We start from the raw sequence: 23,833 nt of genomic DNA on the forward strand, positions 1-23,833 counted from the left end.
TACATGTTTTTTGATGGGTTGCCAAAGTCTTGCAGCAATCATATCAATAGCTACTAAGCCAATCCCGGTCCACTTGTCAGAGCAGAACTTTACCCCTCTTCAGACTGAAGTGTTAATTAAGCCCATGTAACTCACAGCATTTAACTTCACAGCCGTTCATAAACACAAGATACTCAAATGCCATGTAAGGCAGGCTAGAAAGGAACGAATCTGCTAAATTTAGATCTTTGCCAGGTCTGCACACAAACTCAGAGAGCATCATGGCACTCAAAGAAACATGTGGATTTATACCCCTCCAGAGGGAGGGGTGTCAGAGTTGCTTTCCCTTTGTCTATATCAGGCTGATATTAAAGAAAGTGTTTCCACGGGATTCTGTTTTCATCAGGCCAAGAGGCAGCTGGACAACCATCTGTCAGGGATGCTTTAGGGCGGATTCCTGCATTGAGCAGGGGGTTGGACTCGATGGCCTTGTAGGCCCCTTCCAACTCTGCTATTCTATGATTCTATGATCTCATCATTACGCCTTGCTGGAGGGGCAGCAGGTAAGGTTTGCACACTTACCTGGGAATTGCAGTGGAATTTTAAGATGTTTTTAAAATGTTTTTAGGATGTTTTCCAGGATGTTTTTAGCAATGTATATTATGCTTTAATTGAGTATTATGTATTTTATCGTTTATTGTTGTTCCTTGCCTCGATCAAAATGGAGAGGCAGGGAAGAAATAAAATAATCATAATAATCATAATCATAATTAATGTAACATAAACAAATAAATAAAACAGTTCCAGAATAGAAGCAAAGTGAAACCAAGAGCAGCACTAAGATCATGGACATGTCCTATAGGGGCTGCCTTGATGTCTTCTTTGCCCCAGTTGGCTTCAAATTGGTGTGGCAAATGAGCGACTTACCCCAACTTTTCCAGCCAGAGCAAGGGCAGCCCACCTCTTCCGCCGGTCTGTCCAGGGGTGTTCCTGGTGGATGGCGACCCCTGATTGGTTGCCCTCCGCCAGAGCAGGGAGCTGGCCGGTGAGTGGAATGGCCGCCAGAAGGCCCTGTGCTGCCTTGCCATGGAGAGAAAAGTTTAGGGAAATAAATTATGTTCTTCCCCTGAGCTGCCTCCTCTTCCTACTCCTTGCCCTACATCTTTCCTTGTCTCTTTTCTCATCTCAGGGAGAGACGAGGGAAGGGGCTAATGACTGTGGTGAACCCTGTGCTTGTTCCTTGGCAATGGGGATTATCTGGCACAAACCCACAGGAGAGAAAGCACAGGGTTTTGGGGGAACGCAGCACGAACTCGACACTTCACATAGTCTGGGAAATGTTTTAACCTGGTGCCTTGGCCTCACCTCATGTAGTAATAATAATAATAATAATAATAATAATAATAATAATAATAATAATATATATTTATTTCTTACCAGCCTCTCCCTTTGGATCGAGGCGGGGAACAACATTAGAACAGGAATCAATACATCTTAAAAATTCATGATTTTACATTAATCTGGATAGGCCTGCCGGAAAAGGCTAGTCTTTAAAGCTGCCTTAAAATCACACAGAGAGTTAATTTTACGAATCTCCTCTGGCAGGCCATTCCACAATCTGGGGGCGACAGAAGAAAAGGTCCTCTGGGAAACTGATGTCAGCCTAGTTTTAGCTGTCTGAAGTAAGTTCACCCCAGAGGACCTGAGTGTGTGGGGCGGACTATATGGGAGAAGGCGATCCCGCAGGTAACTTGGACCCAAACCATTTAGGGCTTTAAAGGTAATGACCAACACTTTGTACTTTGCCCGGAAACTAATCGGCAGCCAGTGGAGTGATTTTAATGTTGGGGTAATATGCTCACCCCTGGATGTACTGGTGACCAACCTGGCTGCCATATTTTGAACTAGTTGAAGTTTCCGAACTAGGTACAATGGTAGCCCTATGTAGAGCGCATTGCAGAAGTCAAGCCTTGAGGTTACCAACACGTGCATGACTGTCTTTAGGTCTTCCAGCTCTAGAAAAGGTCACAACTGGCGCAACAGCCGAAGCTGATAGTAGGCACTCCTGGCCGTCGCATCTATCTGGGCTGTCATTTGGAGCGACGGATCCAGAAGCACCCCCAAACTGAGAACACAGTCTTTCAGGGGGAGTGTAGCCCCATCCAGAACTGTCTGACACACCTCCAAACCTAGGTCAGAGCCCTTGACAGCAAGCACCTCTGTTTTGTCTGGATTCAGCTTCAGTTTGTTTTTCCTCATCCAGTCCATGACTGCCTCCAAGCATTCATTTAGAGGAGACACATTATCCTTAGCTGATGCTGTTATTGAAGGCATAGAGAAATATATTTGGGTGTCATCAGCATACTGATAGCACCCCGCCCCATGCCTCTGGATGAACTCTCCCAGCGGTTTCACGTAGATGTTAAACAGCATTGGGGATAGGATGGCACCTTGTGGTACGCCATACAACAGCTCCTTTTTTTAGGAACAACTATCCCCAAGCATCACCATCTGGAATCTACCTGACAGGTAGGACCGGAACCACTGGAGCACAGTGCCCCTGATTCCCAAACCCCTCAGGCGTTCCAGAAGGATACCATGGTTGATGGTATCGAAAGCTGCTGAAAGGTCCAAAAGGACCAGCAGGGACACACTTCCCCTGTCAATACTCATGCGGAGATCATCCACTAAGGCGACCATAGCTGTCTCAACTCCATATCCTGCCCTAAAGCCAGTTTGAAATGGGTCTAGGAAATCTGTATCATCCAAGACTGCTTGGAGTTGGAAGGCAAGTGCCCTCTCAATTGCCCCCAAACTTGTAGCAGGGACACCTGGAGGAGGGCCTCTGAAGATGATCATAAGATCCAGACAAGTATATATACGAGGAAACAATCCTGGCATCACGCCATGTAGGCTTTAATGTTTACTACCAGCTCTCTGAATTGGATCCAAATTGGATCTGGAAATGAACTGGAAGTTAGTGTAGACTGCAAAGAACTGGATTGTATCAGCCAGTCTCTTTTAACCATCTCACTGTCTATTTTGCATCAGTGGAAGTTTTCAGACCATTTTCTAAGGCAGTCACACCCATACATAACACATCCCAGTAATCTGAATGGGAGGTTACCAGGGCCTAGATAATTGCAGCTAGAGTGATATACTCAGTGGACATATCAGCCTCTTAAAAGGCACTCCAGACCACCAAGGCCACCTGTGTTTGCAGTGCCATTGCTGGATTGAAGAGCTCCTGCAAATTACAAATCTGATCTTTCAGGGGAACACAACTGTCCCTAAAACATGTTGAAAACTACTCAGCTGGGCAGACAAACCATCCGGTAACAGCACCTCTATCTTAGCTAGATTGGCTGATAGTTTATTGGCTCTCGGCCTGTCCATTACCACACTTGGGAGGTAATATATGAACCAACTCTCGGTTTTCTAACACCCTCACTGGGTTCAACTGCTGGGTTGGAAACCAAAATTGAGTTGCAGCCCAACCAAAAGTGAGTAGTGTCAGAGGAGAGTGAAAGGAGAAAGATGAGGAGGTGGTGATTAGGGGTAAGTGGAATGAGAGAGAGAGAGAGAGAGAGAGAGATTGAGAAGGAGAAGGAGAAAGGTGGACATATACAGAAAAAAATGTTATAAATATGTCCCATTGAACAGGTTGCAATTCAGATTAACTGCTGGATCATAAATGGTTGAAGACTACTGCTTTAAAAGATGCCTCCATCTAAGTTAAAGCACCCACCGTCTCACTCCATCTTGTACAGCTGATGTAGTATTAAGCTCATGGTACAATACACCATTGTGACTCAGCACTCTGCCATGGGTTTACGTTGGCATTCTTCTGAAATGTGTTCCAGTCAGATGATCCTTTTCAATTCCAGGAGTGCAAGTAATCATGTCACGGCCATGTAGTTGAACTGCAACAAGAACGTTGCATGACATCAAATTCTAACCCGATAACCTGCCCTCTGATACGTTTGTGAAGAAAAGCACTGGCAGGAATGCATTCTCATTTGAAGCTGTTGACTTGCTTTTGCAGCAACAATTTTGCCTGGAAGTTGTTCCTCCTCATGCAGAAATGGCCCAAGACATTTTGGTGCCTGAGGCTAAAAATCAAAATGCTCCTCCCTCAGCCCATGATGGTAAAAATAATAAACTCAGGCCTTAGCTAGACCAGGCTATATCCCGGGGCGAACCCTGGGATTGTCCCTGTGCATCCACATGACGCACAGGGGATCCCAGGATCAGGGAGGGATCATCCTTCCCTTGTCCCAGGATAAAGCCCTCCCCTTTGAGCCTGGTTTTTCTGCGGTCCCAGGCTGAGCCCGAGACCGTGGTACGTGTGGCCTGTTTCCGCGGGTTGACCCGGCTCCACGTGATTACTCGCATGGAGCCGGGAGGAGCGTTGCGCCCATCAAGGTTGGGATGGGGGGAGTGGGGAAACCAAATTAAATTGAAAAAGGCACCTACCTTCAGTGAGCTCCTCTTCCTTTAAAAATAAAAAAATGGCGGGCAGGACACTTCTCTTCCTGAAGTCGTCACGCCTTACGTGTAAACGGGGGAGAGATCTCACGTTAATCCCAACGCGACATCTGCCCTCCTCTGCCCTGGAACAAAAGGTAGGTCTAGCTAAGGCCTAAGTTAAACTTGAGCACAGAGATCAGCATACTTAAGCCTACTGAAAGGTCCATGTTAGGCTGTGGCCAAAAGAGTTTGCAGTACGTTGCTCTGACGAATGTCGCCTCACCCTGCGTTTACTGGTACAGATAGCCCTGTACCTTATTCCCTCAGTGCCGCTGGTCTGAAAATATGGCTACTCTGACAGAAACATTGCAACATAACTTTTTATTGTCTATATGTTTGTTTACAACTGGAGATTTGTTTCCCATTGGGAGCTAGCATGTTTCATGGAACTGTGGAGGATAGGGAATCACAAAAAAAATGGCCTTAATAATAAATAGGATGAAATTATTTATTTATTATTATTTATTTAATACATTTATATCCCACCATTTTTCCTCCAAGGAACCCAAGGTGGCATACATAATCCTCCTCCTCTCCATTTTATCCTCACAACAACAACCCTGTGAGGTAGGTTGGGCTGAGAGTCTGTGACTGGCCCAAAGTCACCCAGTGAGCTTCAATGGCCGAGTGGGGACTAGAACCTGGATCTCGTGACTCCCAGTCCAACACCTTAGCCACTACACCACACTGGCTCTCTACTGTAGGAAACTCCTGAGAGCACATATTCTAACCTATGCTGTAAAGATTCCCTTGTGTCTGTTGTCGTTGAACTGACTTATAATATTGAGGTTAACAAATAGATTCCAAATGCTGAAATCCATGTATATTTACAGTGGAGGGGGAAAAAACGGTATGTATCTGTGAAACGACCTTTCCAGGCTACTAAGTATAAAATGTTGAGGTCATTTGTGAAACATTGGCAATCCATGGAAGATTGGAGTATTTTAAAAAGTGCCTTGAAGAGCAAAATGACCTTTACTGTTTCACACTAAATTTAAATGGCTCACATAAGTCCTGCTCTACTCTGCTTGTAAAGGAAACTGTTTAAGGCAGAGTTGGAGCTTTTAGATATGGGACACCCTCCCAAATGTCACCCTGTCCCCTATGTATATAACTGGACTGAATGCATGTCATTCTGCTTTTACTCTAACCTCACACCTATCTTCTTTACATGCTTCCCCCTCCCAGTGTTGAATATTAGATTTCAGTTCCTTAACATAACAATCTGTTTCTTACTGCGTAAGGCGCAATGTACATTGGTGGAGCTATATATTAACAGCAGTAACCAGGAAGGGATCTACACTAGTATATGAAACGTTGTTTTTACAGTCATTGAACATTTTGGGTTTTGAACGATTTAAAACGCAGCAGTTTTTAAAACGTTTACTTACTTTTCTCTTTCCATGGGAATGCATTCCTTTTGGCCACACTAAGAAAAGAAATCCGTTTGTTCTTTTTCCCCGTCTGCCAATTTCCCCTCTCACTTCCTCTTCTCTCCGAGAATCCTCCACCGGCAAACAATCCAGCCAGCAGCCTCCCAAAAGTGAAACTAAAAATGTCTGCAAAAAAGAGGCTTGAAAGAAAAAAAAACCCGGCTCCAACTTTGGGTGTGGAAATTACATAAACATGCCCCCCAGGAAATGCGATTGGCTAATTAAGAACTACAGGAAATCCATTTAATATGATGAAATCGGCCACATCATACCAAATAGAGCGACTTATTTCAGAGAAGTTCAAAATAAAAACCGGAGAACAGACAACAATAAAACGTCACAAACTGAACATCATGTGGCGAAATACTACCAAACACACACTTAAAAACGGTAAGACATGTTCTAACTTGACTAGCGTAGATTCCCTCCAGGACACAGAGAAGGTTTTGTCTGGAAGTAGACCGTCATGAACTGCACTCAGCTCTTTTGATCAAGGCCACTTCTTGAGGGTGGCACATTCAGGCATTTGCTGAGGCCCCAATGGCCCAACACTGCCGTTGTTTTCAGTTTTCATGGCACCTCAGAAGCAACGTGGAGGAATCACCAGTTTGTGGCACCGCCACCACTTGCAGGCTAAGGGGGGCCACTGAGGGTGCTTGGCCTGAGGGGCCTAAAACCTCGTTCCTCTCATTTTGAGGGTTGGTATTGCATTGGGAGCTTGGGAAGTCTGCGGCATTCAGTGCCTTTGAAAAAGAATGGGCTGCAGTTAGGAATGGGCAGAGTTAGTTAAACCCATTCTGTCTGTGTTTTGCGGATTATCAGGTGTAGGGACGTTGAAGGAATTCATCCGGGGAGGTGGAGCTCACTTTCAGCAGCCTCCGCCCCCAGACCTCATCTCGTCTCTCTGAGATTTGGCCCAACTCGATCCCAAAGAAGGCCGGATTTAGCCACAATGGACATCCCTAGTCAGGCATCTTTCATTCCGTCATCTGCTCATTAACTAGGGTGACCCTATGGAAAGGAGGACAGGGCTCCTGTATCTTTAACAGTTGCATAAAAAAGGGCATTTCAGCAGGTGTCATTTGTATGCATGCAGCACCTGGTGAAATTCCCTCTTCATCACAACAATTAAAGCTGCAGGAGCTATACTAGAGTGACCAGACACAAAAGCGTGCAGGGCTCTGACTGGATAAAGGGTGCTCAACCTGTTTTGGATGGTGTTGTACTCCCCCTGAAGGAGCAAGTCCATAGTTTGAGGGTTGTTCTTGAGCCAACTTTGTCACTTGAGGCTCTGGTGGCCTCAGTGGCATGGAGTGCCTTCTACCAACTTCATCTGGGGGTCCAGCTATGCCCCTATCTGGACAGGGATAACCTGCCTTCTGTTGTCTATGCTCTGGTAACCTCCAAGGCCATAGCTAGACCTAAAGTTTATCCCTGGATCGTCCAGGGGTCAAACCTGTTCATCTAGGTGACACACAGGGGATCCAGTGCTCAGGCAGGGGCGAACCCTGGATGATCCCACAATAAACCTTAGGTCTAGCTGTGGCCCAAGTGCAACGTGCTCTACATGGCGCTGCCTTTGTGCAAAATGCAGCAGCCAGATTGATAACTGGAACCAGAAGGTTTGAACATATAACACCGACTCTGGCCCACTTGCATTGGCTACCTGTACGATTCCGAGCCTGATTCAAGGTGCTGGTTTTTAACCTATAAAGCCTTACATGGCTTGGGACCTCAATACCTGATGGAGAACTTCTCCCAGCATGAACCTACCCGTACACTACGCTCAACATCTAAGTCCCTCATCCAGGAGCCTCCTCTGAGGGAGGCTTGGACGGTGGCAATAAGGGAGAGGGCCTTCTCAGTGGTGTCCCATCACACACACACCCAATTATGTCCACCTGGCCCCAACAGTGTTATCTTTTTGCTGCCAGGCTAAAACCATCACCTACTCTCAAGCATTTGGCAGCATATGATATAAGCTCCTCCTGTTGACTTTCAAAGTTTGTCATGGTCTTTCTTCTCTAATTTTCTTCTCCATCTTTCTTCTCTAATTTCTCACTATTGCCCCTTTCATGCTCTTCGATCATCGAATGTGAGGTTTCATACTTGCCCAAAAGTCTCTACTTCTCTTGCTTGGCTTTGTCCATTTTCTCTCGCTGCCTCTTATGCCTGGAATTCTCTTTTAGAGCATTTGTGGACCATGAGTTCAATTATGATCTTTAAAGCTCAGCGGAAAACTTTTCTTTCCCCCCAAACATTAGTTAGACCTTGCTGTTTTATAATGTTGTTAGTTTCATGGTCCCCTCCCCTGTACCTGTTTGGAGAATTGTATTCCCTTTCTTGTTTTCTTGTGATTTCATCAGAATGTAAGCCTATGTGGTAGGGAGTTGCTGTTTTATTGTTTTACTATGTACAGCACCATGTGCATTAATGGTGCTATATTATTATTAATAATATTAATATTAATAATAATATGATAAGGTTTTAATCAGGTCTTGGATTGTGTGTGTGTGTGTGTGTGTGTGTGCTGCCTGTTTATACTGTATGTTTGTATGTCAATGTTTTTTATATATATATTATGTATAATATTGATTTTTAAGGTTTTAATCTTTGTAAACTGCCCAGAGAGCCTTGGCTATTGGGCTGTATAGAAATGTAATAAATGAAATGAAATTGTATGGTGATGCGCCTGTACATCATATGGGCATGTATCTGTGAAATGACCTTTCCAGGCCATGCATTGCTTTTGGATTGCACATTGTGTTGATATTTTTGAATTGTTGTCATGGCTCATGGCCAATCAAATAAATATACTTACTTACAAGCTTCAAGCTTCTGGGGGAAAGAAAACTATCTGAGGTGTGAATTCCATTGCTCTCTGGATGCTGGAAATGCCAACAGAGATGGATAGGACAGACAGGTATCTGTGGTGACAGACCTTTACACAAACCCAGTGTATATCTATCAGAGGTGTGATGACAAAGTCATGCTTCCAGGCTTTAAAGTACAAGCGCCAGGGAAAATAATATGATATTTGCCTCATTCATGTGTTACACCCGCACCTGCGCCCCCTTTGTACTTTGCCCAGCATTGGGGCAAAAATCTGGCTGGCACATCCATCGCAGGCCCAGGCGGATTTTTGCCCCATCACCATTCCTCTTGCAAGATGGTGGTAAGTCTGATACCACTTGGAATTTGGACTAGGCTTTATGCTAATTCTTGTAACTGCATCTGAAAATGAATTGTTCTCAACAGTATTCATATAACAGCAGTAGATTACCTATAAAAATGGATTCTTATATCTGTCCAGCCTGTCCAGTAGGACTTAAAGTGTCTCTTTCCAGTTCAATGTGGATGTAGCGTACTGGGCAGCCATGTCTTCAATCTGTGGGTTGCAAGAAAAGGAGCGGGGTGGGGTGGGGAGGAGAAACACTGGGTAGGGAGAATTGCACAGTTCCAGGCCACAGCCCCTCCCTTTCTATGGGGGGGATCTACACTATTGCTTTTAAAGCGCTTTAAAGCACTTTGAAAACGTTTTGAAAACTGTATATGCAGTGTGTCCTGAGGCGGATCCGCACGTCAGCCCCAGAGCGCATTTATGCGACCCCAGGGCACCCCGAAAACGATAGTTTGTACTTGTCTGTAAAAAGAAATGAGGAAGAGACGCCGCCGATGACGCCACCCAGCTTCCTGCTCCCTGGCCGGCTTGGAGAGCTCTTTTTGAAGAAGGCGGGGTAGAGAGCTTTTTCCGCTCTCCACCCAGCTCTCCCTTCCGACCGGGGAGCAGGAAGCTGGGTGGCGGCGGCGGCAGCGGCGTCATCGTCGGCGTCTCTTCCTCGTTTCTTTTTACAGGCAAGTACAGACTATCGTTTTCGGGGTGCCCTGGGGTCGCATAAATGCGCTCTGGGGCCGACGTGTGGATCCGCCCCTGGGCCCCAACAGTTGTCAAAACTGTTATAAAGAGCTTTAAAGCGCTTTAAAGCAGTAGTGTAGATCCCCTCTATGTGCTGCTATGATATAATTCTCTCTCTCCAAAAGTGACAACAATGCCTTGTCTTTGTGACTAGCGCTGCTTGAAAAAGCGTCGGGAGCTTCAGCTGTTGGGCATGGCTGGATGGAGCTTTCAGTGCAAATAGTACAGCATGTCTTCTGAGAGCAAGCAGAGCATGAAATCGAAGGGGAGAGGGGACAAGGGGAGAGCAATTTGCGTTTATTTGCTCAATTTCATTAAGGGACATTTGAATTAGAGTTAGGGTTCTTTTCGGTTCTTTTTCGTGCCTGGATAAAACTCTAGCTGAGAGCCTCCCTCCCTCCTGCTATCAACTTCCACTGCTGAGGACTTCGAAGGAAGAGGAAGCAGTCACCTTTCCTCTGTATTTGGTGAATTTTGCAAGGAACAACCTCATCCATGTGTTGGCTTTATTTCCTCCTCCCTCCCAATCACCTTTCCTTTTATATTGTATCTGTTAGATTGTAATACTGCAGGGACTATCTTATTTATTTCTTTAGTCTTTGTAAGCTGCTCTGGCAGGCTTTTTGTCTGAAAAGCAGGGTAAAAATGATATAGATAGATCTCTGATTGAATGGCTGTGCCTTGTTGTAATGTCCTGTGCCAATACCCTGGGGGAGCAAGAGGGGGAGCGTACACCAGCGTCAGTGCCCCAAATCTCTTTCCAAGTGTCCCAAACCTCCAGGGCCAGGCTGGGAGAATGCTCAGAATATTATGTATTTATAAGAGAGCTGTTCAAGTTGTGGTTTTCTTTCTTTCTTTTCCTTTTTGACCCAGCAGGGAGTTGTCCCTGGCCAAGAAGACGAAGGCCCTGGTGCCCTCTCTCACCAAGTCTTGGCAGACATGCAAAGGAGCCATGGCAGCCCACCCTCCTGCATTCCTTCCTTCCTTGTATTCTATGCTACCCTCCTGAAGCTGACCCACACGGTTTACAAAGAGATCAGAAAAGAATACAAAACATTTAGGCGGCTGCCCTTAAACAGCTGTACGCTTCCTGGCTCTCATATTGGCTGCCTTCCGTCTCTGGAGTGCGACTTTCACATTCGTCTCCTGCATAGGAGACACTGCAGTTGGAACAGCACATCCAAGCCAGCTTCTCAGGGAGGAGGAAGCCTTTGTCCGCTACCTCCTCCTGGGGCATGGGCTGGAACTGTCAGGCTGCATGGATCAGGCTTGGGGAAGCTCCAAGCCAGCTACTGGATCAGGCTCAGCTTGGGCTCATCTATCTATATAAAACGCTTAGCTATGTTTCCGTACAGGCTTCAGCTGATACAGGTTGCTAAGCAACAGTAACAACATGTAATGTCAGCTGATACAGGTTGCTAAGCCCCCGCCCGACTCCTCCAGCCTTTCCAAGGTAATCCTATTTATTTTTATTTATTTTATTTATTTATTACATTTTTATACCGCCCAATAGCCGAAGCTCTCTGGGCGGTTCACAAAAATTAAAACCACAGTTAAAAATTAAATTAAATTAAATTAAATTAAAACCACAAAAATTAAAATCCCCCTTTCTGCCTCTTCGCTCCCACCCCCATGAAGGGGGCAGCACCACGGTCCGGGGCATGAGCGAGCCACGGCCGGGGCCCTTGGTGGCCGGGTGAGAGGCCGCTCGCCTGCTGCGAGCCGAGGCCCCGGCCTAATCTCATGCGACCTAGGTGGGCGGCCCAAGGCTGACAGGAACCCTGGGGAGAGGGGGACACCTGCTCCCCCTCCCCCTGTTCTCCCTGCCCCCCAGGTTTGCCAGACGGCGCTGTATCGGCAGCCTACAAGCAGCCTGAGCCCCTTCGATGCTATTTAATTAAGAAACGTTAAGATATGCTACAACAGCATATGTTACGCCGGGTACAGCTAGTAAACATAGAACATATCTATATTAAGGGGTGGGGGAACTCACACCCTTACCCGTTTTCCTTCTTCTGGGGTCTTTCATGTTGACCACAGCTCCTTTAGATGGAGACAAATGGTGACCATATGATTTGTATTTGAAAACTTCCCCTCTTCATAAACATCAGTTAAACAGTGCCATCTAGTGACTGTATTATACCCCATGATAATTTCAAATAGTGCATTATTTATGATCTTTTTAAAAGCAGGATTACTGAGGGAAGGTGCGGGAGATATCCTGGAGGTTGACGGCATCGTGTGAAGGACCCACAAACTTCTGTAACTGGCCAATCATGAGCATTCAATAAATTGCCCATGTAGAGAAGCGCATAATGGCTGGAGACGTGGAGTACTCACCACAGGCGGGGGCAGCAACTTGTGGTCTTCCAAATGTTGTTGGACTCCAGTTCTCACAAGCCTGTGCCAATGTGGTCAATGGTCTGGGAAGACAGAGGGCAGCAGGTTGCCCAACCCTGCACAACAAGATCACCAATCACTGTGGTGACCATAAATATATAATCCATGCCTAAATCTTGTCTCGATGAGTTCAGAAGTCCCACACACCTGACAGCCAGAAGCAAGCGTGTTCCACAGTGGTCAGGGTCTCCACTGCCAGTTGTCACTTAACCTCTGCAGAATTGACATCAAAGGAGCAGGAGCAAACTAGGCAGTAGTGAAGATGCCCTGCAAAGTTGTGTTATATGAAGCCCCTAAAATTTCTGAGGGAAACAATTATGAGGTTTTTACCGTGGCATCATTTTAAAAAATAATAAATCACCGTTCATTGGCTAGTGATCATTGCTAATTAGTTCTGCAATGGCATGGATGACTTATGCCTTTAATTACATCCTGCTTGGGCACTGAAACAGTGATATTTATTTCTTAGTTTAGCCATCTCTTTTCACAGAATCATAGAATCATAGAATAGCAGAGTTGGAAGGGGCCTACAAGGCCAACCCTCTGCTCAATGCAAGAATCCACCCTAAAGCAACCCTGCAGATGGTTGTCCAGCTGCCTCTTGAAGGCCTCTAGTGTGGGAGAGCTAACAACCTCCATAGGTAACTGATTCCATTGTCGTACTGCTCTAACAGTCAGGAAGTTTTTCCTGATGTCCAGCTGGAATCTGGCTTCCTTTAACTTGAGCCTGTTATTCTGTGTCCTGCACTCTGGGAGGATCGAGAAGAGATCCTGGCCCTCCTCTGTGTGACAACCTTTTAAGTATTTGTAGAGTGCTATCATGTCTCCCCTCAATCTTCTCTTCTCCAGGCTAAACATGCCCAGTTCTTTCAGTCTCTCCTCATAGGGCTTTGTTTCCAGACCCCTGATCATCCTGGCTGCCCTCCTCTGAACATGCTCCAGCTTGTCTGCGTCCTTCTTGAATTGTGGAGCTCAGAACTGGATGCAATACTCTAGATGAGGCCTAACCAGGGCCGAATAGAGAGGAACCAGTACCTCACGTGATTTGGAAGCTATACTTCTATTAACGCAGCCCAAAATAGCATTTGCCTTTCTTGCAGCCATATCGCACTGTTGGCTCATATTCAGCTTGTGATCTACAACAATTCCAAGATCTTTCTCGTTTGTAGTATTGCTGAGCCAAGTATCCCCCATTCCTGTAACACCAGCCTTTGCATCATTCTTTCTTCATCTTTCTCCATCTCTCAACCAGTCATATGAGAGTAGCACAAAAATAGGAAACGATGAGAGGTTATGCAGGGAGAGGCCTAGCTTCAATTTGTGCTTATAAGAGGCTTTTAAGGCTCAAAGTTGTTGTAGGGAACAACAACAGATGGTGACACAAATGAAGAACCCCAGGATACATTGAGATGGTTTTACAGTTACAAGAAACTGCTTGTGCTTCCTTCCAGTTTCCCCCCCTTTGTCATCATAACATGCACTTCCCACAGAGTAACATGCATGGATCTTGGGAACATGCGCTTCTTACCATCACAGAGATGTATTCCCTTTTGATATTTTATACCTGAAGAGCACATCACTCATACACCCACCTTTCACCATTTCTGGTATATAAAGAGGTTCTCAACAGCATATGTTCTCATTTTCCTGTGTTTGTAAATATAAACCTATAAAAGAAAACAGCTACATATTCCCCTTCAAGAAAGGATTCAATAAATTCCTGCCCTTTGTCCTAGAGGGCAGGAATGAATGAGTAACCTCTGGGCCATTGGGCTGAGTTCCCCTATCTCGCCAGCAGCTTCTTCCTATGGCCTCCGCCAGGGAGGAGCAACCATTCATCTCTCATCATCAGGCTTCCTTTCTCAGTGCTCAGCAGGGGGAGGGGTGCACTTTTCTCTGATCAGCTGCTGGGTAAGAGCTTTTCCCTGCAGGGTAGAGTTGCTAGGTAGCTTGGTGCTATTTCCTTCTGGGCCTTGGCATGCAGTGGCTTGCTCTCCTTCCTTGTGAGCAGGCGTGACGCTCATATTTTCTTCTGGGTAGAAATGCTGCTTGAAAGAAATACTGCATGCTTCTGTCCTTCTTCCTTCTGAGTGTTGGCCTGAGGAGGCATGCCTGCTTACTTGTGAGTAGACATGATGCTCCTGCTTACTTCTGAATAGCTATGCAGAGGATTGGAGATACTACTCTGAAAGTGCTGCTGAATGATCCCTTCCTGCGTGCTTCTGAGTAGATATGCCTCTTATGCTTCTATCTGACTACACATGCTTCCTCATATAAACTGGAAATAACAGAATTTGGACCAGGCTTCACACAGGTTGGAATAGCCCTTCGTTTGATACAGCAAAGGTTGCAAGCAAAGTGATGCGGAGGGCTCTGGGTGAGTGGCTGTGAGATGTGGGGTGAGGGGTGAGAATTTTGATTTGCATGGAATTTGCATTAAGGGATATGGGGGGTTGCTGTTTCAATGGACTGAACTACCCTCTCCTTGATAGCATTGTTTTACCACTATATTATTGTTTTTGCCTTCCCTCCCCATGCTTGCTTAAGTTATATAGGAGGTTCAAAAGGGAAAGGAGAGTATCTGGATTGAGGTGCAAGCATGCTTAATACATCTGGGACTGCACACTGTTTGCTCACTAGTACCCTCTTTGTCAGGTAGGGCACATGGAAGCACAACGAAAAACACCTTTAGCCTTGATGTAAACGTGGAAGGAGCAGAAACAGTATGTTTTTAATGCATCGGAGACGCACAGGGACAGGAAGTACAAGACACTTCCAGGTCTGCTCCCTGTGCATGGAAGCCTTGCCTACCCTACATTCAGGTCCATGACACTGCTATCCTCACCAATCCCACCATGGATGGAAAACCCACAGGGATGGTGGAGACTGGATCCGAAGATTCTGAACTTTATTCTCTGTATTCTCCAGGTAAAGACCACAATATTGTTTTATATAGTTGGATGGTTGCACATTCCAGGACCACTGAATGTACAGACACTCTCTTGACCTTTCAACTTTTGCCTTTAATATTTTGAGTGTGTGCAGAAAAAGTTTGAATCACATTAAGGGATTTAGATGTTAATATCATCTGAACATGCCCTGGTTTTATATTTCACTCTCTTCATATTGTGCCGTTTAGAATGGCATAGAACAATTGCCCTACTGTGTCCTACTTAGCACAAAGTGAACAATTTATGTTCCCCTAGACATAGACATAACCACTGGAGCTGGAAATTAGTATTTTAAGAGATTTGAACAGCCAAAGTTTTTAGATTAGCACTTGCGCATTTAAAATTAGAATTCAATTTCTGAACTTTGTAGGCAAGCCTTGTAAGAACACTGCAATTATAAAGCATAATAAAAATATATTTATAAATGTCAGTGGCTTTCAATAATGCTCTTAGGGCAGATTGTTCTAAAACTATTGAAAGGAACAGAGGAGGGGGGGATTTATTCAGATTTTCTAGCAAGGTCCACACCCGGGCATCTAGATGCCTTTAGGCTGCAAGCTATACCCACATACTTGGGAGTAACACTAATTAAATTTATTTATTTATTTATTACATTTCTATACCACCCAATAGCCGGAGCTCTCTGGGCGGTTCACAGAAATTAAGAACATTCAAAGTATAAACCAACAGTATAAAACCATACTATAAAATACAATATAAAAGCTCAACCAGATAAAAACAGCAGCAATGCAAAATTACAAATTTAAAACACCAAGTTAAAATTTATTTATAGACTGTTAAAATTCTGGGAGAATAAAAAGGTCTTCACCTGGCGTCTAAAGGCATATAACATAGGTGCCAAGTGAACCTCCTTAGGGAGCTCATTCCACAGCTGGGGTGCCACAGTAGAGAAGGCCCTCATCTGGTGGCCACCTGCCTCACTTCCTTTGGCAGGAATGGAAAGTTCCATTAAACCCAATGGAACTTTCTTCTGAATAGAATTGTTGTTGCAATTGTGGTCGTTACATTTATGCCCTTTCTCCTCTTGGCAGGGAAGCCAAGGCAGCTTATATATTCTTCCTTCTCGTCATTTTATCCTCACAACAGTCCTGTGAGGTAGGCTAGGTTGAGAGTCAGTGATTGTCCTAAAGTTTCCCAGTGACTTTCAGAGCTGAGTGGATATTAGGAGTTGGCTCTCCCACTCTAACCACCCCACTGTATAAGATTGCACTATTAGGGACTTAGCTGTGTTCTGAACATGCTTCAGGGTTTCGTTTTGCTTTTTCTACTAGAACCTGTCCTTTCGCATATAGTAGCCTTTGGCCGAATTCTCCCAGGGGATGAAGTAGGACCAGGACCATCCATCTTCCTGCCTGATGCCCCACTGAGCCGTGGTAGTGTGAATAGCGATTTATAGGTCTTCCTCCAGAGGAGCGAACCAACTGCAGAAACCTCATTCTCATCCTTTTCTTGTATTATCACCCATACAAGGTGGGAATTTCCTTGCCATGTTGATACATCAATTGTATTTAATGTAGCGTTAAAATTAAAGTGGACAGCATCCACTGTTTTAACCTAACCCTCGACCCATAAAAATACCCATGTATCCCATTTTTTATGTACTACTCACTGGTTATCTGTTAGCATAGTAGCTTGCACATAGTCTTCTCGGTTCCCACAGTTAGGAAGCTGCCTCATACTGAGGGTGTCTCTATTTTAAGTTAAAACACACATACACACTGCAAAATCCCACAGCCTTACTTTTGCTTGCTGCCTTTGGGTTCTTTGTGCTTATGGGCTCCTGTAAATGGCAGACATGTGGTTTGAATCAACAGAGTGCCTCCCTCCCTCTCTCCCTCCCTGGCATGTGAGCGAAGTGGGAGGGGGAGTCTTGTTTTCCTTGCTGGCCTTATGCTGTACCATTTCTTTGCAGCTCCCAGGAAAGCCAGGAATTACTGAGAATCATAGAATCATAGAACAGTAGAGTTGGAAGGGGCCTACAAGACCATCGAGTCCAACCCCTGCTCAATGCAGGAATCCACCCTAAAGCATACTTGACAGATAGTTGTCCAGCTGCCTCTTGAAGGCTTCTAGTGTGGGAGAGCCTGATCCAGAATCCTTCCCTCAAAACTCTTCCTTGAGTTCAGTAGATTATAAATAGTCCATGTGAATCTACCATTAATTATCTGATCTATAGTTTTTTGTTCTAATGTAGAATGTGTGAATCAGTATTTAGTCCCTGGGTTCCATCATATTGCCCTAGCTCTTTGTCAGCACAGTGTATAGGGAATGGGATGTTAAACATCAAACTCTAAATTCTAATTCATCGAATAAAAGTAATTCAGCATCCAACTATGTTGAAGATTGAACTAGAGGCTCAAAATTCATGCAAATAAAATTTTGCAAATTGAAATACTCGGTCATTTCAACCTTTATGGCAGATATTCCCACCTTTTTTATAATCCCATTTGTTTGTACAGTTAGTTTTAATGAATGGCAGCAAAAGAAGAAAGCTCATTGCCAAAAGTCAGCAAAGATGGCCACCACATGGGTTGAATCAATAGTATGCCTTCTTCCCACTTCGGCTTTTCCACCCCAAAGCTAGCATGTCAGTATTTTTTATTGTACAATTCCTCAACCTCTACACTGTGAATAAAAATATTCACTCATATTAAAAATATTCGCTCATAAAATGGCGGCTGCTTGAGCGCAGATTTTCTGTTCCATTTATAATGAAGATTTTTGACACTGGCAGGAATTCAACATTGGAGGCACCCTGGTTAATGTTGATTTCCCAGTCACAATTTTTCTATCTAGCTTTAGCAGTTCAATCTACTGTTCAATCCACATGACTACTCAGAAGTAAGTCCCACTGAGTTCACTGGGGCTTTCTCCCAGATGTGTGTATAAGGTTGCGCCCTTAGTTTGGGGAAACCGGCAGTGAAATCTACTGGTTAACCCAAGGAATTGAACACAATTAGATTGCAGTTGCAAATAGCCCTCCCAAAAGCAAATTCCAGTTCACTGAAATGTAACTAGATTAGCACCAATTAACTGTTATTTATAAAATTGATGTAATTACACTTATTTTGGATATTTTACAGTCAGTGATATTTTGAAGAGGTGGGAGTGTAGTTCTGAAGTGACGTCTTCAAGAAGGACGCAGACAAGCTGGAGCGTGTTCAGAGGACGGCAACCAGGATGATCAGGAGTCTGGAAACAAAGCCCTATGAAGAGAGACTGAAAGAACTGGGCATGTTTAGCCTGGAGAAGGGAAGATTGAGGGGAGACATGATAGCACTCTTCAAATACTTACAAGGTTGTCACACAGAGGAGGGCCAGGATCTCTTCTCGATCCTCCCAGAGTGCAGGACACGGAATAACGGGCTCAAGTTAAAGGAAGCCAGATTCCAGCTGGACATCAGGAAAGAATTCCTGACTGTTAGAGCAGTACTAGGGTGACCATATGACCGGGTTTGCTGACAAATCCGGGAGGGGGAGGGGAAATCCGGATTTTTCCAAAGAGCAGCTCTAATGGGAATTAACAAAAATGCTTGTAACTCCGTCATTGTTTAAGATAAAGACATGAAACTTGGTACGATAGTAGCTCTTAGGAAGGGCTTTAGTCATACCAAATTTGAAACAGATCCATTCATCCATTGATTTTTTAGGAATTTTTTAAAAATTGAGGTTTTAAAATTATTATTTTTAAAATAGTCATTTTTAAAGATAAAGAGATGAAACTTTGCTCCGTGATAGGATTTAGGTAGAGCTTTAGCCACACCAAATTTGAAACAGATCCGTTCATCCATTGATTTTTTAGGAATTTTTTAAAAATTGAGGTTTTAAAATTATTATTTTTAAAATAGTCATTTTTAAAGATAAAGAGCTGAAAGTTGGCACCATGATAGCTTTTAGGTAGATCTTTAGCCATACCAAATTTGAAACAGATCTGTTCATCCATTGATTTTTAGGAATTTTTAAAAATTTGAGGATATAAAAAAAGTTTTAAAATGTTATTTTTAAAGATAAAGAGCTGAAACTTGGCACCATGATTGTTCTTAACAAGGACTTTAGCTATGCCAAGTTTGAAACAGATCTGTCCATCCATTGAGTTTTAGGATTGTTTTTAAAGTTTGAGGTTTTAAAATTATTAAAGAGATTGTTTGAGGCTGGAGGCTTTGGTTTGTCTGCAGTGACTTAGAGTGAGAGACAAGAGAGGCTTCACAGACAACCCAGAGACATCTATTGTAACTTAGCCCCATGGTGCTGGCATGAAACGCAGGGCATTAGGAAGAGGGTCTCAGAGTTGTATGTTTGTGCAGGAAGTAGACAGGAGTTCAAAGTCTGGGTGTGCGAAGTGGTGCCAACGCACAAGCCTTGAGAAGCTAATGTATATAAGTGAGAAGGGTGGATGGGCAAAGTAGTGTTCACTGCCACAACACCCACCCTAATGTTAGAGTAGAGAAACTTGTGACAATTATACATGAGCTTTTTTTCTAAAATGAAATTAACAAAAGCCAGCCATCCAGCCAGACAGTAGCAAAGCCTGTTAACAACAACAGCAGCTTGCAATGAGTGAAAATACAGTCAGAAAAGATATTTGAGGGAAGGGGAGAATGTAACACACAGAGTAGAGCAAAAGCTTCCAAGTACAGCAAAACCTACAAAAGTAGGAGTGAGTGAAGTTAATTTCAGATACATTGAATGTCTCACTTGTTCTTTATTTCAGTGATTTTAACATTAAGATGTTATGTAGAGCAGATTTGTCTTAAATGTGTGCTGTAAAATCAGACATGTGACCAAGACTATGTTCGGGTGGGCACGCCCCCTTGGTGCTGGACACGCCCCCTTGGGGGCCGACCATGCTGTCCTCCTTTTTGGTTTCCAAAATATGGCCACCCTAATTAAACGCGCTTAGGGAAATAATCCAGATTTCAGGCATTCTAGAAGCTCCATCCGACAAGTGTTTTATTGCCCGCTTGTTACTGGGCTCTCACGGAGTTTGCTCAGGCCCCTCACATGACGTTGTCTGCCTCCCGCCCCTTCTGGCCTTCCTTGCACAACAACAAAAAACCCTCATTAAGTCATTTTTTTAAAAACAACAACAACAACTCGGAATCACTGCTCTTGTCTGCTGTGTGCAGGAGAAGCAGCACCACTAGAGCAGCGGACTCCATGGGCCTCGTGCTCGTTCTGCATTTCCTCTTTTGAAAAGAGGAAGTGACTGACGAACGAAAACATGGGCGGAGAAGCGAAGGTAGGGAGTGTGATGTTTAGGGTGACCATATTTGGGAAACCAAAAAAGAGGACACCTAGTGTGCGTGTGGGGAAGCAGCTTTCTGAGTTCTGCAGAAAGTAAGTTTCCCCCCCGCCACCTTAAAGAACCCTTTCCCCTTTAAGACCTCAATTGGAGCTCGGGGTGGGGGAATGATGTGCCTCAAGAAAGCATGTCATTCCCTCCTGCCATGCTAATGGCAGCCTTAAAGGGGAAGGTGTGTCATTCCAGGACATTATTGAAAATTATAGAAAATCCCCCCTGACACCATGGAAAGAACAAAAAACAGGACAAATCCGGGGAAATCCTGACAGTTGGTCACCCTAGTGATGTTGCTTTAGGAAAAGACAGAAAAGGCTGGGGAAGAGACGGGGTGTCATCAGGACAGGCTTGGCGCCATGTGAGTACCATGCTGCAAATCTGTACACCAGGCATAGAATCATAGAATAGCAGAGTTGGAAGGGGACTACAAGGCCATCAAGTCCAACCCCCTGCTCAATGCAGGAATCCACCCGAAAGCATCCCTGACAGATGGTTGTCCAGCTGCCTCTTGAAGGCTTCTAGTGTGGGAGAGCCCACAACCTCCCTAGGTAACTGATTCCATTGTCCTACTGCTCTAACAGTCAGGACTTTTTTTTCTGAAGTCCAGATTGAATCTGGTTTCCTTTAACTTGAGCCCAAATCGCTGGTGTGACGGAGCTCATAGAGAACCTTTTACATCCTGGTTTCTTGATAATAAGCTTGTACTTTGCATTTCTGCTGCTATCTAAAAAGAAATGTAGTATCCCTTTAAAAGTGCTGCAGATCACCACACCCTAATTGCCTTGGCTACATATGTAAGAAAGCCCTATCCTTTTAGTAGGTAGTATCTTTTGTGGTATGTGTACTCTGTAACTCTTTTTTTTTTACCTTGGAAAAGAGTGTAGTAGAGTTTGTAAGGTTGGTGCTTTTGTATCCTTTCTGTTTATGAATTGCATTCTGAAAGTAGGGAACTTTCAAAGGGTGTTTGTTTCTGTTTCCTGATGATTTCCTTGCAGATTCTTCTATTGGGTTTTGTGTGTGTCTTTAGGATCTATTACTGCTTTAGAATATATTGTTATCAGTAAGGTTCTGTATTTGAAAGACTTCTATGTAAGTTTTGATTAATGTTAATATTGTTTATTATCTGTCCCTTGTGGATTGTGCTTTATTGCACTGCTTGGTTTTGCTATAAGTTATGTGGAATCTGTTTTTAATGAGTGTTGGTTATTTTATTAAGTGTTATTCATGGTTTTACATGTGTTTTTTTTGTTGAGAAAGGGTTTTTTATAAGTTAAAATGCGTTGGGCTTGGAATAAACACCATTACAATTTTGAACTTGCAGAGTTTTGGGGTTTAGACACTTGGAAGGTTCCTTCAGCCAGTCTGCACATTGTCAGAAAAAGCTGCATGGCCAAGCGATCTAACAAAAACCATTAACTCCTCATGACCATGCTAATGATGTCTTATCTTTATTGCATCCTGAAGTGATCCTAGTCAATTTACTCCCCCACTCGGTCACCTTTCTAGACAATAGTTTGTTTTTAAAAAAACTTTCATGGAGATTTGTGCAAATTTAACCATTTTCCCCCACCTTGAGGGGATTTGCACATATTTAATGTGGGCTTTTTTTTCACTCTTGGAATAATTTGCACAAATCTAATTTTGGTATTACATTTTGTTAAGCTTCAGGGAGATTTGTGCAAATTCACTAAAGTGCAGTAACTACTAAGCTTTTAGCTAATTTGTGCAACTCTCACTGAAAGTTTAGAAAATTAAATTAAAAAAATACAGTTATATTTGCACAAAACTCCCTGAAGGTGGAAAAAAAATAGGATGTTACATATGTGCAAATCTCACTAAAGCTGGAAAAGAAATCTTCAAAATAAGTAGTGGTGTAGGCTGCTGAGGTTGTGCTGCAAAGGCCCATGGGATATGTTCTGGGAGTAGGAGGGAGGATTAAGGCAGAAACGACCCACAGAGTGCCTGATCGCCCTTTGGGAGTAATGCGCGTTAGTCAGTGAACAAACCTCTCACTGTTCCTTATTTTCAGGGTGTCTTATTGTGACATGTTAACCGGCCCTATATTTTGCACTGGTAGTTTCTGTGGAGGAAGGCAGAGGGACCAGGAGACCAGTATTGCACAACTGTGTCTATACTCAAGGGAGATAGACACTGATTGCCTATAAAGTCTTGTGAATGAGGGAGCAAGATCTAAGGTTAGCCATGGAGTCTGAAGGCCAGAAAAAAGAAGTGTCTTGTTGCATCTGACAAGTACAATTATGTATATGTTTACTCAAAAATAAGCCCCACTGACCTCAATGGGGTTTGCCACCCTGTAGGATGTGGAATCTGAAGTTAAATGAACTAATTGGAGGTTGAAGATGGATTGGCCCAAATTCTGGGTAGGTGGAGTGACGAATTTGGGGGGATTGATTTGGGATGATCTGGGTTACTCGGGAAGATATTAATTGGAAGGAATAAATTAAGAAAAGTATGATTTATTTAAATTTGCATATAAATTAGCACATGCAAATTGTACACACGTTCGTATCCTCTTTTGCCCTCTTTTTCAGTTATGAATGTCCTCTGTTTTGGCTAGGTGTATAAGTGGACCCTCTATGCTCCCGCTCCCAATAGAAAGGAAATCTAGCAGTAGTCCAGAAAAAGTTTGCTAAATTCCCATTCTCTTAACAGACCTCATATTTCCTATGGTTAATTGTGGTGTACAGCAGAGCCAGATGGCAGCTGGAAATTACAAACAGAATGAGCTATCAGAAGCAGCGTAATCATGAGTACAGCCATGGAACGCTTTGCGAGGAGGCAACAAACTGGAACAAACAGCCCAGGCAGCATGTCGGAAAAGGTAAACAGTGGGGCTGTTTGAATAAAGCACGCACACTCAATCCCCCAAAAACACCCAATCCTGAAGAAAACATCAAGCAGATGCAGCATTTATGGAAATAGGCTACCTAAATCCAAGCGTGCAAACATACATAGGTATATAAACAAGGAAGAGGAGATTCAGGCAGAGTCCAGTTGATGGTTCACTGAAGTCAATGATTTGGTTTCCATATCCACAGCCTCAATAGGTTTTAGATCATATGCTTTCACTGCATTCTGAGCATGCAGTTACCATACTGTGTCTACAGAGAAATGTGGGAAACAACAGTATGATAACTGCATGTGAGGCAGAGGGGGGGGGGTGAGAGAGAGGGGGGGCATGTCTACACCAGCCCTATATCCCGGGATCATCCTTGTGCATCCAAATGCCACACGGGATCCCGGGAGCAGGCAGGGATGACCCTTCCATTTTCCTGGGATAATC

This window comes from Elgaria multicarinata, chromosome 2, assembly GCF_023053635.1.
Source record: "Elgaria multicarinata webbii isolate HBS135686 ecotype San Diego chromosome 2, rElgMul1.1.pri, whole genome shotgun sequence".
Classification (NCBI taxonomy): Eukaryota; Metazoa; Chordata; class Lepidosauria; order Squamata; family Anguidae; genus Elgaria; species Elgaria multicarinata.